Source organism: Zonotrichia albicollis, chromosome 9, assembly GCF_047830755.1.
Source record: "Zonotrichia albicollis isolate bZonAlb1 chromosome 9, bZonAlb1.hap1, whole genome shotgun sequence".
NCBI lineage: Eukaryota > Metazoa > Chordata > Aves > Passeriformes > Passerellidae > Zonotrichia > Zonotrichia albicollis.
In genome coordinates, this window is record NC_133827.1 from 17,201,812 (window position 1) to 17,220,565 (window position 18,754).

The following is an 18,754-nucleotide window of genomic DNA, read 5'->3' on the forward strand; positions in this document are numbered from 1 at the left end:
GTGTGGCTTGAAAGAGCGTGGCATTCACATTCTCTGAAAAAATCCCTTCACCCAGGATTTTTCTCCTGGGAAGCTGAGAACCCTCAGAGAAAAGGAAAACAATTCTGATCTCATTTGCTTCTCCTGTGTTGTGCTCATGTGGAATGTGTTTGGAGATTGGTTACCCACAGGTGATTGTTCCATTGGATTCTGCTGGGAGCTGTTTTCACTCTTTGGCCAATCAGGGCCAAGCTGTGTCAGGGCTCTGGAAGGAGTCAGGAGTTTTCATTATTATCATTTTAGCATTCTGTAAGTATCCTTTCTATATTCTTCAGTATAATATAGTATTCTTTAATATAGTATACTATCATATAGTAATAAATTAGCCTTCTGAGAATATGGAGACAGATGCATCATTCTCTCCCCTCGTTGGGGTTGCCTGAATTTACAATAGAAGAGCAAACTCTTAAAAAATTCAAGACAATTTCTGTTGTAGATCAGTTCTCATGTTCAGCATGTGAGGACCAGGCCCAGCTCCTCCTCAGGGGCTGCTCATGTTCCTCTGTCCTTATGGAAATTACACAGCTTTCTGCCAATGCCTCTTCCCTGGTCTTAGAATTATGAGTCAAACATGGTTAAGGGACAAAAAAAAGGGTTTTTACCTCTCTATTTAATAAGGATTCTTACATGCAACAATTTGTGAAGGTGGAGTACACCAAAACACACACACACGGTGCATCATGTAAACAACTTTTTAGACTTTGCAAATTAGCATATTTGACAAAGATTTCCCCATGAGAGGCTTAAATGAATGGTGTAGCATCTTATTTTAAAGTATTTCTCCCCAGATGGGCTCAATCCTTGTTTAGAGTATGTTCTAGAGAGAATCTTGGTGGCTCAAGACAGAGTGAGGCTTTTGGGCCTCCAGCTGTGAGACCTTTAGGATGTTTGCTCTTCTCCTCTAGCAGAACACCAGGACTATGGTAACATATTAGGCTTAAAGAATTATAACTATATATGCTAAGAATATATTATAAATGTATATAAAAAGGAAAGGCAAAAACCCATCATGGCATCAGTGCCAGCTCGGGGTTCATCTTCTGAGAGAGCAACTCGGGAGTGACTGCCAGCTCTGAAATCTGAGAGCATCCTTTCAGCCTGGGACACAGTAATCTGGGGCATCCTTGGTGTGGGGAGGATGTTCCAGCAATGCCACACTGACACTGGAAAAGCCTCTGGAAGTGAGTGTCCTGCTGTACCTGTCATCCCTCTGCGTTGCAGGGAAAGACTTCTGACTTCATCTTTTCTGCTCCTCCGCGTGACTTGGAACCTGACAAGTGTTTGAGCCTTTTCTCAAGGGGGAGACTGGGCCAGGGTGATTTCAGCTGCAGGAGTATCTTGTTGCAGGGGTTTTTTAATGAAATGGGTAACTGCCTTTTATCAAGATATATTTGTGAGACAGAGGAAGGGAGCTGATAGCTGGGATCACTGACAAGATAAATTAATGCAGATTGAAAGGGTTGTAATGCACACCCAAATGAGCGCTATCCTCTGTGAGAGATTCTCCAGAACTTTGCAAAAGTACTGCAAAAACATTGCTTGCCATGTGATTTTCTGCAGGGAGGAGTTCCAACAATTTTACTTATTTAAGGAAGCTGTGGGTTGGAAAACATCAGCTCTTTGTGCAATTTGCTGTTTTGTTTTTGTTGATGCCCCAGAGTGTCAGACCTGAGTAGTAATTCCATGGCATCATGGAATTTACTGGATAGCCTGAGGGACTTGGAACAACATTTGTAACTTGTATTTAAGGGGATCATTATTTGGTGCCCACCTCCAGAGGTGCTGCTGACCTCATGCTGTTGAGATAAATGTTTCTGCAATGACAATGTGAGGAGAGCAGCCCAGCAGAATCAAACACTGAAATCCATGGAGCACCTTTAGGATGTCAGATCATGTGTCATTTATACAAAACAGTGAAGAATTTAGAATACAATTGTGAATGTCTGCTTGATATTTAATAAGGCCAGAAGGGTGAGGGCTTTGTGTGGTTCATTGCTTAGCACAAACCTTTAGCATTTTCTGCATCTGCAGTTTAACGAGTGATTAGCCTTCCAGAGAAGAGTTTCATTTTCTTTATATAATGCTATTATTTCAAACTTTAATGACCTGATTGTTTGACGTGGACAGATCTTGGAAGGTTTCTGTTCAGTTCTTAAGATTCCCTCTCCAAATGCTGTTGGCCTTTAGTTCAGTTTCGTGGGAAGCTGAATCTCTTGAGGAAAGCTCTTTCTTCTTTAAAGATGTCAGGTTGCAGGCATCTGAACTCCTCGAAACTAAATTTGTTTTCTCATTCAAAGCACCTCTTTGCAGCTAAGGCCCTTTGTTTTGAAAGGGATATTGCCAATTAAAATTAGCCACTGAGGGTAGATATATCAACTTCAGACCTCTAAATTCTCAGGGAAGTGTTTTTTAAGAAAACAAATATTCTCTTTGCAGTATTTAGAAACCTGAATATTTTAGCATCAAAAAAACTTGTGGTGAAGTGGATAAACAGAAAGCCCATTTTTCCCTATCCTTCCCAAGCCCCCTAAGTTCTGACATGCCAGCAAGTGGCTGTACAAAAAAATGTTTGCTTAAATTAGCATTTGGTTGGTTTCTAATTTACAGTCCAAAAACTAAATGAGCCATTAAAGGAAACCACACTAATGAGATGCACCACAAACCAAAATATGCCGAGGGCAAAAGGCAGGGCTTTTAATTTGTTCAACTTTAATTTGGGCTTTAATTTGTTCAAATCTCAAACATCTGGCTGTGATGGACAAGTCACTGAGCACATTCAGAATATCAGAAATAGACTTTTGCAATCAGTGTTTGCCTTTCTCTGTTTGCTCACTCACTTTCTTGGCACAGGGTGGTGCAGGAAAATGCTTTAAAGGGCAAAGGCTCAGTTTTGCTGAACTTTGCTTTGGATGTGGACCATTGGGCCTGGCTGCCAACTCCTTGTTCAGTCAGCTTGCACCACAGCTGGAAAACACACACACACACACACACACACACACACACACACACACACACACACACACACACACACACTCTGTCTGTGAGCACTGAGTACCCCAGTGCTGCTCAGGAGTCAGGGATGGATGGAAGCATCTCTCAGAACAACAATCTCAGTGCAGATGGAGACTTTGAGCAGTAAATCAAAGCAGTTTTGTTGTTCCTTTGTGTTCAGAGGCCTGGTGGGATTCCTGGGGTTGGTATTCCAAGGGCTAGGATGTGTAGTCTGAGCTTCCAAAGCAAGAACTTGGGGTCAAAGCTAGACTTGTATAAAATCCTTGGATAAATTCTGCTGTTGGTCACAGGACAGCTTCTTCTGGAGAATGTCTGGCTTGTGGTGACTCACTGGGATCATGTGTGGCTGGCACCTGGTAGCACTGGGCAAAGTGTACCAGCACAGCCACAGCCAGCCAGGCTTATCCATCTGCTCAGGACAATTTTCCCTTTTCTCTTTTGCTCCCAAAATCAAATGTATATTCATGTACATTTAGATTGGCCCCAGAGGAGGAATGTAGCATTTTACCTGCCCTGCCATGCAATGAAGTGCCTCATTATGTTCATTTTCACTGTTAGCTGGATACCCACTCTTAGAATTGCCCAAGGTTATTTGACCACAAATCCTTGCAAGCAGGCTAAAATGGCATCTAAAGGACCCTGGTATCAGCTGTTGTGTGTAAAACTATTCTTGATTGCCTTTACTGAAGTTGTATCCAGACAAAGTGAGCTGTCAGCTCTGACCTGCTCTGTTCAAAGTGGTGGGATCCACCCAGATTGTGTGCAGGAGCAGATTTTGGGGCAGCTCCCCAGTCAGGCCAGGTGTGTACAGCTGCAGTCTGGGCTGCAGTAAGAATTTCTTCTGTCACCCTTGGTTGTGGGCTTCCTTGTGACACACTGTAGGTTTTATCTTCCTGTAGCAGCAGCCACTCTCCTCTGCCTGGAGTAGTGATTGCTCCTGCTTACTGCCCAGTGGGAAGGTCTCCATCCCTGGCAGTGACCAGTCCATGTGCACAGCTGGATTTGTGGTTGTCAAGAAGCCTGATTATATCAGCTTCCTCTTTTGTGTGTGTGTATGTTGTTTTCTTTCTTTTTCTCTTTTTTTTTCTTTTCTAAGAAAGAGTAAATCTATGTGGAACAGGACTCCTTCTTTGACTTGCATATATACAGGTTTTGTCTTGCTGAATTTTAATTTTTAGAGAATGCTAGGAAAATGCAGGCAATTCTTTTATATGCATCTTTAAAACCAAGTAGTAGTCACAATTCTCAGCTTCTGCTCTGTGGATCTTTCATACTTCTTTGTCCTTTGGGCATTTTCATGCACTGACCCATCCTTCTGCTTTTCATGTACTTGAAATCATATCTATGTAGTCCTTTGCTAAATATATTAATTTCAATCCACCTTTTTTCTTTGCTAAGTTACTTTTATATTACTTACAATAAAAACAGGTCTTCATGGAGAAACTTGTGTTTTTAATGGAAAAAACTTAATGATGGGGCAGATAAGAATCCCTAGCACCATCTATTCATTGAGAAGCACCATGTGTGTGTATCTGTGCAGAATTAGGGCACAAACCTCAAGAGCCTGAACCATGAGAATTGCTCCTATTACAGTTTCCTCTAACTCAAGGGCACTCTGCCAAGTGGAGTATCCCATCTTTGCTGATTCATGTCTAAACTCCAAGTCACAAATTCCCAGCTTCTCCACTCAGTGTTTCCAGCAGAATTATTTTAAAAAACCAGAAATTCCAAGCTGCTCTCTGGTTCTTACTCTTTGAGAAAAAAAAAAAAAAAAACAAAACCAAGACGTTGTCAACTTTAAGGGAGGTGACTGAGAGGTTGACTTTGATTTCTGTTTGGAAATGCTGATGGCAAGACCTCTGCTCTAAGAGCAGTGGGGGGCCCTGCCCAGCCTTTTTCATTGAGGGATCTAATCCATGGCTCTTAGGGGGTTCACAGAAGGCATAATCAGATTGTCTAGTCTGATCCCCTTGCTGTCAGAGGTCACTGAATTTCATGCAGGTTGCTCTGTAATGAGTTATATCTGAGATTCTCAAGCACTGACAGCATCCAAGGGGTCACAGCACTGGCAGTGGAGCCAGGACCATGAAGAACTTTCCTCTTGAGTGGTTTTAGCTTCTGCATTGTCTTAATTCGTGCCTAAAATTTGACCCCAGTTCCACTGCAGTATTTAAGTGTGGGACTCCATCAGTTCCAATAGTTTTTATCCTTCTAAATATGTCTTGGCACCTGGGTCCTTGTGTGTACAGCTGGGTTTTCATTCTATAGAGTAACAATTGCATGGGTATGTTTGGCATCTGCAGAGCATGCTGATGAAGTGGACTGTAAAATGAAGCCAAAGTGGCAAATGGTAATCTGAAGTGAAATGCAAGCAGCCTCTTTCTTATTCCAAATGTACTTTCCTACCAAATTGTTTGGAAATGTCTCCAGGACTTAGAAATCTGGGATGAAATGTTTAATTTGTTTTTAATTCTACAGCAAATACCTGTGTAGGGAAATTAATCTGAAACATACTTTCAATAGCAGGAGGGAGGAGAGGAGAGACACCTATAATCAGTAATGTTAGAGCTGGGTCTGATGGAGGACAGAATTTTGGAGCTGAATTTGTTGTGTGAAAAGGGAACTTGGCAGTTCTGAGCAGTTTTGTTTTAAAGGGGCATAGTGCCACATGAAAGGAAGGTATCAGACCTCTCTGAGCTCCGTTCCCAAATTCTAGGTCTAACTAATCCAAGCAAATGGGATGAGGAAGCTGGAAATTACTGCTTTAGAAACTCTCAGAAGCTGGGAAAGTAACTGACATCAGAGGGTCATGAGTTACAGTATCCAAGTGCAGTCCAGGAATATTTCCTTTTATTGAAAAGCAGAGATAGTCTTAATACTTTGAAGAACAATCCTGCACTGGCCAAGAAGAATCATCCCCACGAATAAAAGACTGGTTCCCAAAGATACGTCCATGTGGATTCATCAGATTCATCTGGAACTGAGATGCTTTTGGTCTTCTAAACTTAATTAACTTAATGGCCTTGCAGGAGTGCAGTTAGATGAGAGCCCAGAAATGAATGCATGAGACAGGATGGACTAATGTAATTTTTATCTAAGATCAATTGCATGCTGCCTGAATTTCCTCTTCACTTGGCTGTTTTATGCAGCTTTATTTGATGCCCCCCTTCCCTTGCACTGAGAAGGATGGTGAACAATCGATTCCTTAGTGGGATCAATTAAATCTGTTGTGGCTACTTTAAAATGTGTAAATACATTCTGTTTCCCTGTTGGCAACCACAGTGTGGCCTCAGTTAAAGCTGCCCCTTGCACCCTGCCGCTGGCCACCTCAGAACATTTATATCCTCATTTGGATTTGGAACTTGAGGTTCAGAGTGTTCTCAAACAGCTGAGGTGGCGTGTGGCTTGTGTAAGCATGGCTTGGATATTTTCATAGAAGTGCTGGGTACTTTCTTTTTAAATCTGATCTCCCTGGAGATGTCAGTCTGCTGGGTCAAAGTTTGCTGGCCCTTGGAGACATCTGCAAAGGAATAACAATCTGTTTATAAGCTGCAGTGTCTTTTTTATTAGATTATTTATTGTTGCCAAGGAGAAGAAAGCCCATATGAGGGCATATGGGAAGCTGTGGGTCAGCACAGCATGTGCTTTGGAGCAGTAAAAGCTAAAACCATCAGAGGAGAAGTGCATGCTGCAGAGCTTGGAACCTGAGTCTTGGAGCTTTTGTGATCTCTCTGCTACAAGTCACCAGAAACTGAGCTTTTAATCAGGCGGAAATGCTAAGAATAGCAAGCCCCACACTCCAACTCTGCAAATAGAAGCCCAAAGTTGTGAAACTGAAACATATGGCAGAGGGTGAGCTGAAGTGCTGCAGGCTCAGCTTTCAGTTTGCAAATGGGAGAGTGTGGCATTCATATTTTCTGGAAAAATCCCTTCACCCAGGGTTTTTCTCCTGGGAAGCTGGGAGGCCTCAGAGAAAAGGAAAACAATTCTGATCTCATTTGCTTCTCCTGTGTTGTGCTCATGTGGAATGTGTTTGGAGATTGTTCACCCACAGGTGATTGTTCCATTGGATTCTGCTGGGAGTTGTTTTCACTCTTTGGCCAATCAGGGCCAAGCTGTGTCAAGACTCTGGAAGAGACTCAGGTGTTTTCATTATTATCTTTTTAGCATTCTGTAAGTATCCTTCCTGTATTCTTTAGTATAGTATAGTTTAGTATTCTTTAATATAATATAGTATCATAAAATAATAAATTATTCTTCTGAAAACATGGAGCCAGACTCATCATTCCTCCCTGCCACGGGGCATTTCCCAGCAAATACAATAGGAGAGAGATTTTTGCCAGCTGCAAAAATGTGAAAGCAACGGTTCTGGAGGTAACTCAGTTCAGAGAAATGCAGAAAGCTTAGTTATTTCACCCTACACAAATACAGGTGAACAGTCTGGAATTATAACAGGTTTCCTGGGTTAAATTATATTGTGCCATGCTGCTCTTAGTCAGAGTTTGACCAACAGTCAGTTCTGGAATATGATTTTTTTTGAGTTTTATGTCCATGTGATTCTCTGAACCTACTATTTGAAGTAGTGAGAACCCCAAGATATCTTGAGGCTTCAAAATTAGTGGGAAGTCACTCTGGTGGGCATGATGCTTGCCAATTAGGACATTAATTAGAGAGGCAAAAGCATTCTTCTGACATGAAGAACACTTGAATTTCCTATGCAAAAAAGCTTGAGATGAGGTTATTACCCTGGTGTGTGATTAAGTGGGCTAAAATACATGTATTTGTAAAGGGAATAACAAATTCCCTTATATATTTGGTAAGGAAATATGAGATATCTGAGCTTAACCAGGAAGGACAGTCCAAGTCCCTAGAATTTGTTTCCATCCAAATACAGAGATAATTTTTTATTCTTTTACACTTTGTTAGTGCTGGATCTCAATCAATCTTCCATATGTTTATCTAGAATTTCATGGGGCACAACTGGAATATGATATATGTCCGACTGTAAAAAATACAGGACTTCAAGGACATCTCATCCTTAACTGGAGAGAGACAGTTTGATTTTTCAGGTGCACTATTCTGAATTTTGGTATACTGACAGGAGTGGAAGAGAAAGAAAAAAGCAATTCAGTAAATCTTTGCAGGAAGACTGAAAGGACAAGGCTGACTTCAGTGCCTGATTCAGGCTTTGCCTCTGGAGTGAAAGAATCACAGGAAACTTGCAATGATGAATTTTTATATGTTATTCTCAAAGCATGGTGCTGGGAGAAGTGGGGAGCTGCCTTCTTATCTGCTGGGACTTTTCTTGAACTGAAAGATATTTGCTCTGCTGAGAAATCAGTGTGAGAGCTATTTCAAGGATATATCCCAAAGATCCCATTATTCAGTAACCTGAAATTCCCATCCCCATTTGACACTGAAAATTAAGCATACAAGTGCACCAAAGGGCTTCAGCATTCTGCTAAGGACACACTAGACGAACTGCTTGGTGCTGCCTGCTGGGTAGCTGGTGATAACTCGGCACACTTTACCTGCTGTAAAGAGCTTGAAAGTAACTGAAGTAACTGGGTAAACAATCTCCAAACACATTCCACATGTGAGCACAACACAGGAGAAGCAAATGAGATCAGAATTGTTTTCCTTTTCTCTGAGCCTTCTCAGCTTCCCAGGAGAAAAATCCTGGGTGAGGGGATTTTTTCAGAGATTGTGAATGCCACAGCTATCCAATGCACTTTGCTGTTAACTGTGTGGGGTTTTTTTCAATTCTTACTGATTTACCCAGGAGCAGACCTGCCCAGACACAGGACTGCTTTTTTCCTCAATCTGTCCTCCCTGCTGGCAAATGACCTGAAATGTTACAAAAGCTGGCAGGGATCAGTTGAAAAAAAAGCTTTTTACAAAAACCAGAAGTTTGCTTCTCCTCTAGTAACTACCCTGAAGCTTCATCAGCAGTGCTGCATTCAGCTAATTCATATTATCATAAATTGCAGTTAGGCTGAGATTTCTTTTACATACAATTTTTAAAAGAATCCTAGTCAATTAATAGGTCTTAAAATTTTTGACATAGTATTTAATTTCTGGCAGCTCTCAAGTGCAGAACCTAACTATTTGTGTAAGTTCAAACAAAAAGCAATTTGTGTAAGTCCTGTGGGCTGTCCTGTGTGAGCTCAGACAAGTTGATCCAAAGCAGAGGTCTAGGATTAGCTGTGCACAGAAGGCAAAAAGGCCAGGTCTTTCAGTATTTCTTATGCTCCCTATCAATAAAAGGATAAAAGGCCCTACAGAACAGGACAGCAATGTTTCTGCCTATGGAATGAGCAAATCCTTTCCCCTACCCTGCAACAAAAATACTTTAACCTAAGTCTGGGTATTCTCACCCCCTGAATTAATGGGCAGTTGAATATTTCTAGTGAGTCTTAACTGCCCCAGCTCTTTTTTGCCTTAAACCATTGCTGACATCTCTTGGAGTGAAAGCTGATCACACTTTTTGCTCTGATAAACTGAGATGTTCAAGTTAACAGGCACACTAAGCCTCTTTACGTGAGGTTTATTTGTTTTGAATTTGATTCTGCTGTTCTTCCTATATTCCCATTGTAGAGTACATGTTCAGAATGTTTACTTGAATCTGTAGTTGCATAAATGGTGTAGGAAGGGAGGCCTTCAAAATGCACAGCTGCTAAATTATGCAGATTTATTTCTAGTAGATGATAGCTGTGTTGTATAACTGTAGTGGACCTGATTATTTCTTGAGCTGCCACAAGTTCACTCTCTATACTCTAGCTCTGTTTAATCATATTCATATGTCAGTCTGATGCATGTGTTTTAATTTAAGATTGTGACATTAAATTTTTGTCTGTTTATCCAAATACAGTAATAGTTTGTATTTTGGGTTATCAGGTAATAGTTGTTCAGGCTCTGGCCACTAGAACATGCACTCTTCTACACAGGCTTCTCCTGTGTTGTGCTCATGTGGAATGTGTTTGGGGATTGTTTACCCACAGGTGATTGTTCCATTGCATTCTGCTGGGAGTTGTTTTCACTCTTTGGCCAGTCAGGGCCAAGCTGTGTCAAGACTGAAGAGAGTCAGGAGTTTTCATTATTGTCTTTTTAGCCTTCTGTAAGTATCCTTTCTGTATTCTTTAGTATAGTATAGTATTCTTTAATATAATATAGTATTATAAAATAATAAATTAGCCTTCTGGGAACATGGAGTCAGATTCATCATTTCTCCCTGCCACGAGGTCCCTGCAAATAAAATAGATGCCTTGTATTTTTAGGGCCTAACAGCTAAAGGTTTATTCCTCAAGGTGCTCTGGAAGGGTTTTATCTAAGTCTTCTAAGTGTTGCAAAGTGTTGAATAAAAATTTAAATACCAAGTTTGATATTGGCATTGTAGGCATTAGTAACATGCAGGAATCTTTGCTCTGAAAATGAGCAGTCTGTCATTGAGCTATGAAAAAGTAAATTGGGAGCAAGCAGCAACTCAGTAAATACCTGTAAATGGGTTTTTTTGTATTAGCCCTGTAATTTATGTCACAGATTCCAACATCTGTCCTCAGAGTCTGGAACCTTAGCAAATCTCTCTGTGTCCATTGCCTCAGCTTCGTGGTGAAACATTTACTGCACTTCAGTTCTGATTTCTGCCTTAATTCTTGGCTACAAGATCTCTACAAATGCTGTAGAGATTAGATGGAAAACTTTTATCTTACTTGAACGAATTGGATCATGGTCTATTTTACCAAGCATCTTGAGTTTTGTAATTTTCCACTACTTTTCCACTAGATTATTGGGAGCAATAGTTAACAAGAGGTAAACTAGGACATTATGGATAATATCTGCTACTAAATGTTCTGGTTTGGGCTTAGGAAAGTGCTCAAAATAGTCAAAATGCTATTTCATGAGACAATGAACTGAATCTTGTTAGCAGGAGAATGTACAGAAGGACCCCAAACCAGTACAGTGCCATGAAGGTTGGGTCAAGAACAGAAAGGGGAGGAAAAACCCCTTAAAACCAAGCAGTCCTGACTGTGCCATAATGAAAAGCAACAAGAAAGAATTCCATTGTAGCAGAAGGAAAAAGAGAGTACAATCACTGCCAAGACTGACCTCTGCCATAAATATTTTTGGGCAGAGTTTGGTAAAGTTGAAAACAATTGCATTTCCAAGTGTGACTATTGATTATTTTTTTCTGTGTTGGCATGAAGTTATAGAGGCCACAGTTTGGAAAACTGGGGCCTGATCTTTTGGAAAGCCACTTTGTCCCAGGCATCTTGTAGTACTGCTAAAAATGACGTTCATGTTGGTGGTCAGTGATCAGTCAGGTGCAGATTTAGCATTTGAAAACCACTTTTAAAATCCTTTTGCTTGCTTATTGCTCAGATGGGGCATGCCCAAGTTCACAAAATTATGTAGAACCTAATTTATTAAATGTTTTAAAACAATTTCAGATCTTCTGCAGGGTTCTAAATAAGTATGAAATTTTAGAAGATAATTTTGTGCTTGATCTTACATTTGTTTGAAGTTAGTGGTGAATTTCCCATTGATTTCATTAGCCTGTCATGAGGCTCCTGGGGCAAAAGTCTCAGTGTATTTTGGTCTATTTTTGGACTTATGTTTGCAAGAAGAGTGGAATGAGTGCAGGCATCTCTCATGAGTCATAGGAGAGAAAATTCTCTAGTGGGCATAATTATAATAAATTTAGCCCAAATTCTTCAGCTGATAATGAGAACTAAAGCAGGGAGGAAGCAGGGAGTACCTTGTCAGAGGTAATATAATTCCTCACCTCCTCCAATAAGCTGGAAGTCCTGTAGTAAAAATAAAAATATTTTAAAAATAACTGGGATGACTGTGATTTCTGTCTGCTTTGCTCCTTTTATAATGAACATGATATCTGCTGCAACTAGATCTGACAACAGAAACTTGGAGGTATATTTCATTAGAAGCTGAAACATTCTGTTTTCTTCTGTATATTGTTAAGAGATTTTAATGGAGTTTATTAATTGTTTGGTTCTCTTAATGTTAAATTACAAGGTGACACTATACTCTAAATTTATTTATATATTTGATTAAGCACACCCACCTTGATTTTACAGACAGGGCTGCTAAAGCAGACTAATCTGTGCCATGAAGAGCTGCCTGCTTTGCCAAGCATTAGCTTTTGATTAATAAGCTCAGATTTTGTGATGATCTCACCCTGCAGCACAGTCAGGTGGCTCTGTTGGTGCCTCTGGGGCAGGCAGTGAAAGAATTCAGCAGCTCAAGGCAGGAATGTAAAGCCCAAACCACAAAGCCATGAAGGTGTCACCTCTTGGGATCTTTGGGTTGATGACTATTTGGTGTCTTGGTTTTGTTTTTTTTTTTGCTGGTTGGTTTGTTTGTTTTGTGAGTTTTTTTACCTTCCTATATTCAAATTCGCAAACTGGCCCTTGGTTACATTTCTAGAGGTCAGATTTGATGCCTGTTCCAGCTAAATGGGGGATATGCCCACCCTGCTTCCATTCCATCCAGGGAGGAATTTTGTGCTGCCAACTCCATTTCAATAAAGACATAAAACTGCCTGTCTCCTTTGTTTCCATGAATTGTGGGAAGCCTTTTAGCAGGAAATGTTAAATGTGGGTTCCCACATACACCAAGACTATTATTATCCATTGCAAAAGGGCACACAGCAATTGAGCCCAATTTGGTTTGGCCTTTACTAACTTCGTCCTTGATTCCTAGTAGACTGCCTTATTTCTCTCTCAATTCATTTTCCATGTAGCTGAAGAACTTTTTATATGTAATAAAACTCAAAATGGCTGTAATTTATTCCCCTCAATATAATTTTGACATCTTTCTGTCCCTTTTTGCTAGATGCATTCTCCCTAATGGTCAAGAAGATTAATATTTCTGGAATTGCCTAAGGAGGAATTACACTGGAGAATAAAGAGAGACTAAAACATCCTAGGACTACCAAAATGCCTGTCTCATGAACAAAATATTATATGGACAAAGTGAGATGGATTTTGGGAGTATAACCTGTTCACTTTAGCAGGAATTGTGTTGTGTGAGGGCATGGGCATAGTTTTGGTTCAAAACTCTGAATTTATTTTGCATATGTAATGGCTGTTGTGCAAAACTGATGTGATCATAATTAATTTAATTGCAGCCAATAAAACTATCCAGTCTGAGGGATTTTTTAAAAAATGACTGTGGTTGAATGTGAAATCCTGTACCTTGATTTTAGTGTGTCCACAGCCCCATTCCCAGCAGTGTGGGCTCTTCGGGAATTCAACAAATCCTAATTATATTGTACCATGTTGCTCTTAGTCAGAATTTGACCACCAGCCACTTTTGTAATAATAACTTTTTAATTAATATTGATTAATTTCACTGGAAACACTCAGTTTGTGAGGTGCTGATTTCCATGGATGTGGTGACTTCCCATGGATCTTTCAAGCCATGCTCTGAGGCATGAAGAGGTCAAATGATTTATCAAAGTCTTGCAGAATGCCAGCAGGAATTAAGATCTGATGTGCTTCTGGCCTGATGCAGGTTGCTACTCCAGCCACTGGAACACAAAGCAGCTTAGCCAGGTGACCCTGGAGGAGTTGGCTGAGCACTTGAGGATTGCAGTTGAAAATGCTGAGGGATTTCTCTGTTTTTCTGGATTTTTTTTTTTCTGCATAAATTTTCCTGGATGAATTTGGCAGGGACATGGAATCATAGCTCATTTAGAGAGGGACAGGAAGGCGTTGTATGTTCTTAATGAACAGTTCTTGTAAAATTCTAATTTCTTACCCTCTCTGCAAGTTTTTGTTGATAAAGCAGAGCTGTTACATGGAGCCTGTAGTGATCTGGGGAAATGAGTATGAATTCTCAGCTGGATTCCCATTATTGCCTCCCCAATAAAGCAGCCTGTCCCAAGCAGGACACGTTCCTCCTCCCTCAGGGAAAAAAAGCCTTTAGGAGAGTGATTTGTTCCCTCCAAGCACAGGGGCACTGCTCTGGGATTAGAGGAATTTTCTGGGTTTGAGCTGCTGTGTGTCATTCACATTCCCTGAACATGATCCCTTTGCCCAGGATTTTCTCCTGGGAAGCTGAAAAGCAGCAAGAAAAGTCTCAGAGAAAAGGAAAACAATTCTTATCTCATTTGCTTCTCCTGTGTTGTGCTCATGTGGAATGTGCTTGGAGACTGTTCACCCACAGGTGATTGTACCATTGGATTCTGCTGTGAGTTGTTTTCACTCTTTGGCCAACCAGGGCCAAGCTGTGTCAGGGCTCTGGAAAGAGTCAGGAGTTTCCATTATTATCTTTTTAGCATTGTGTAAGTATCCTTTCTGTATTCTTTAGTATAGTATAGTATTCTTTAATATAATATAGTATAAAGTAATAAATTAGTCTTCTGATAAGATGGAGTCAGATTCATCATTCTCTCCCCTCATCAAGGTGGGCTGCATTTACCATACTGCTGTGCTCTGCGTTTATTCAGTAGGCAAATAAGAAGTTTCTATACAAGAGGAAAAATGCTGTCACTGAGCCACTTGTGGGCATAAATTTTGTTGCTGGGCTCACTGCCAGACCTGGGTTTTCAGCAAGAAAAAGGTGCATGGGCCTGGCTAATATTTAAGATTACAGATGGAGTTGTAGCATTTGAAAAGAATTCCTTTTCCTTGAACTTCTCCATTTTACTGCACTGTTCTAGTAAGGATATTACCTTAGCTTCCCTCTGGAAAATGGCCAGGGAACCTCGTGAAAGTTTTATGGCAGTTTATTACTTCCTAATTCACCTTTCAAAGTGACAGGGAGATTTTCAATTGCTTTCCAGAACTTTGTCCTTGCTTGCTGTGTCTCAGGGCCAAAGTTTATACCAAATATTAGAATGTCTGAAGCAGTTAAGCCCTTGTCATTAATTTCATGCTTATATTTAATCCTAAATAGACAGTGATTTTTTTTAATGTAGAAAAAGGGCTTATGTTGGAATATAATGCTAAAATACCACACAGAAGTGGTGAAAACCTTACCTTTTTGTGATTTCTAGGTAAGGAATTTTGTCTTTGATTAACACATAACTGACCATGCAGTTAGATGTATCTGGAGAGTTTATATTCAGCATGGCAATAAAAACATCCATTAAATATCAAAAGGAAAAATATGTTTTGAAACACCTTTAATATTTTGCATGGTTTTTTTGTTCTTTCTTGACAATAAAATAGTATAGGGTCTTTTTTATTCCCTAGTACAGCATTTTATTATGCTTTTAAGACTTAGTGAGTTGCTCTTCTACTCATGAAGGTGTTTTGCTATGCTTCCCTACTGAACTTTCATTAAAAATGAGTAAATCCTGGAGTGCCTCCCTTGGGGTGGTAACGGATTGGGTTCAGTTAGAATGCAGTAATGTTCTATGAAAAGGGAGAGAGATCTGAAACTATTCTCATTGTTCCCTGCCTTCAAAAACTACCAAAAAGCAAAAAAAAAAAAAAAACTAATTAATTCTTATTTTCTTGTTTCATATTTTTTCAAAATGCTGCTGTACTTTAATACATATCTAGAACTTCCTTAGGTGCTTTGTCATTGGAAATTATTTTGTATCTAACTCCATTATTTTAATATGATATTAAACCGGTTTTTTACTGTCTCAGGAATTGTGTTCACATAGCAAAGGTTTGTCAAGGGTATGGGAGCCTCTGCTTGATTAACAGCATAATAAATTCCACCTGCAATTTTTTTATATCAAGAAAGGAAAAGATGATGTTTTTTATCTGTGGACTTCTGGAGGGGACAAGTTGCACACTAGCACAGCTCTTGAAGTAAAATTGTCACACCACAGAGTCCAGTTTGTGTCACTTGGGGAGATGTAGCACAGAGTTAACCCACTGTTAGGTGAGTTGATCTAGTGCTGCTTTCATAGGAGCAGTTAAATTTGGCAGGACTAATTTTATTATGTGCTGGTTTTCCTCTATCCTGGTGACAGACAGAATTAGGCAAAAGCCAAAATATTCAAACTTCCTCTAATTTTTGGATGCCCAATTTCAAATTCTAAGTAGTAGTTTTGCAAAACATATAATAGCTTTTGGTCACTAAGGTGTGGCAATGGGAAAGTGAAGAGAATTATCCTGATTTAAAAGGCATGAGTTTGTTTCACCCTCAGCCCAACTGATCTGTGAGGTTCATGGCAAAGTAGGAGGGGAAAAAGAAATCATATGGAACAAATGTTGAATTTGTGATAAGACCTTCCCAAAGCAAGACCAAATAATTCTCTAACAACAATTCTGTGACCTTTAAAAGCTCAGGGTTTGAAGGCTGTGGGCAGGGGTTTGGGTTTGTGAGCAGTTGCCCTCAATTGCACAATTGCTTTAGCACTGGGCAGGGATGGAGCCTGGTGACATTAACAGCATTTTTATTTGGGGTGGTTTGCTTTGTTTGCTTTGCTTTCTTCTGTTTGTGTGGATTTGGTTGGTGTTTTGGGTTTTTTTTGTTGTTGTTGTTTGTTCTTTTTTACTTTTTCATTTTTCTTTCGTAAATAAAGTGGAACATATTCAGCCTGGAGGATTAATTCCAGTTTTTCCTCTTCAAAATCTGTTTTGGTGTTTTGATAACACAAGAAAATGAAACTTGCAAAGTAATCCTGTCTACTTGAGACAGGATTATTTTCAGAGGCCATCAAATGAAAGAATCATCACAAACAGGTCTTTTTATGCTGCAGAGCTCTCCTGCAAAGTTTTGATGTAAATGGGGTGCCAGATTAGTTCAGCTGAAATGGCACAAATGCTCTAATGTGTTACAGCAACAGCAAAGTGCAGACTTGCCAGTCTTGCTAATATAAAATCAAAGTTGTACTTCTGTAATCTACTAGCAGCCAACTATCTTCAAACCACTCTATTTCTAAAATAAGCAATTTGGCTACAGTGGGCCATTTTCTAGTTGTATGACTTTGAATAAATGCTATTAGTGGCACAGCATTGGAGTGTCACAAAAGCACCTCTTTGGTTTTGCACTATAAATTTGAAGATAATTTCCTGCTTTTAGTTGTGGGGTAAAAAGAAAATCCTAAGTTTCAACTGCTTCCAATTTTAGAATTACCTGGCTTGCATTTGCTGAAAAGTGTCATTTAAAAACTTGTATTGAAATATTGAAATGATCAACTTGGTTGCTCTGCTCCAGCCCTTTATTGTGTGCACTCTTTTTTTAGGTGTGCAGGCAGGATGGGCTCTGACAGAAAACAGAAATTTCTCTTTAGTTCAGTGGCAATGCCAAAATCTTTTCTGTGGTTGTTCCTCTCTGGGATGTTTTGTCCTTTTCTGACACCTAGCATGATTCAGTTCCAGAGTAACTTTCTGATCACTCCTCTGTGTCACTTTATCAAACATTTGGAATCTCCTGGTTTCTGTTACCCACAACAATCACTGCACTTACTCATCCCTAGCTTACCTAAGAGATTTAGTGCATATTGAATGTGTAACTCATTTATCACAGTGTGATGATGAATTTACCCCATAGACACCTATTTGTCTATGAAACATCTCCTACATGCTGAAATCATGCTGAAAATTTTAAAGTACTGTGATAATTCAGAAAAAATACAAGAATTTTAGTCTGTTAACTGGTATTTCTCAGTGTGCTCACAAATGATGGATAATGGAAGTGGAATGTTTAATAGCAGAATTTCTTGTGCATCACTTTGACTAAATGTATTACACTTAAGCCAGGTGAAATGTTGCATAGCTAGCTAAGAATCTGCTGTGTGTGTTTCATAAGTACATTTTCAGGTTTTGAAGATTTTTGGGAAAAAGTAGGTACTGATCTCATTGCAGGTTTGCTGGCTTTTTTTTTTTTTTTTTTCCTGTCAGGAAGGTTTGGGTGATTTATGGCAGCTTTGCCTTCTCATGATCTTTTAGCTTATTTCCTGTGCAAGGCAGAGTAATGCTGGCCACAGGTGCAGGCTGGGGCTGTGAGGGGAAAGAGGAAACCTCACTGCCCTCTGAGGGCTCCTAAGGAAATGGAGAGGGAGGTGTTGAGATCTTCCTCCTGAAACCCAGTGACAGGAGGTGAGGGAATGGCTCCAGCTGGGCACAGGAAGCATTTCTTTACTGAGACTGGGGTCAGAGCCTGGAACAGGCTTCCTGGGGAGGTGGTCTGTCACAGTCACATTTTCTGAAAAATCCGTTTGCCAGGATTTTGCTCCTGGGAAGCAGAGAAGCCTCAGAGAAAAGGAAAACAATTCTTATCTCATTTGCTTCTCCTGTGTTGTGCTCATGTGGAATGTGTTTGGAGATTGGTTACCCACAGGTGATTGTACCATTGGATTCTGCTGGGAGTTGTTTTCACTCTTTGGCCAATCAGGGCCAAGCTGTGTCAGGACTCTCTGCAGAGTCAGGAGTTTTCATTATTATCTTTTTAGCATTCTGTAAGTATCCTTTCTGTATTCTTTAGTATAGTATTCTTTAATATAATATGTTATCATAAAATACTAAATTAGCTTTCTGAAAGTTAGATTCATCATTCCTTTCTGCCATGGGGCACACCACAAATACAAAAGTGGTCAGTGCTCCACACGTCTCAGTGTTTAGGAGGCATTTGCACAATGCTTTTAATAAAAAGTGTCAACTTTTGGTCAGGCCTGAAGTGATTAGGCAGTTGGACAAGGTGTGATGATTACCAGTGATGCCTTGTGAAGGCTGACCTAGAACAGAGAATAGATGGAGCTAAAGAATAAATTAGGGATTTA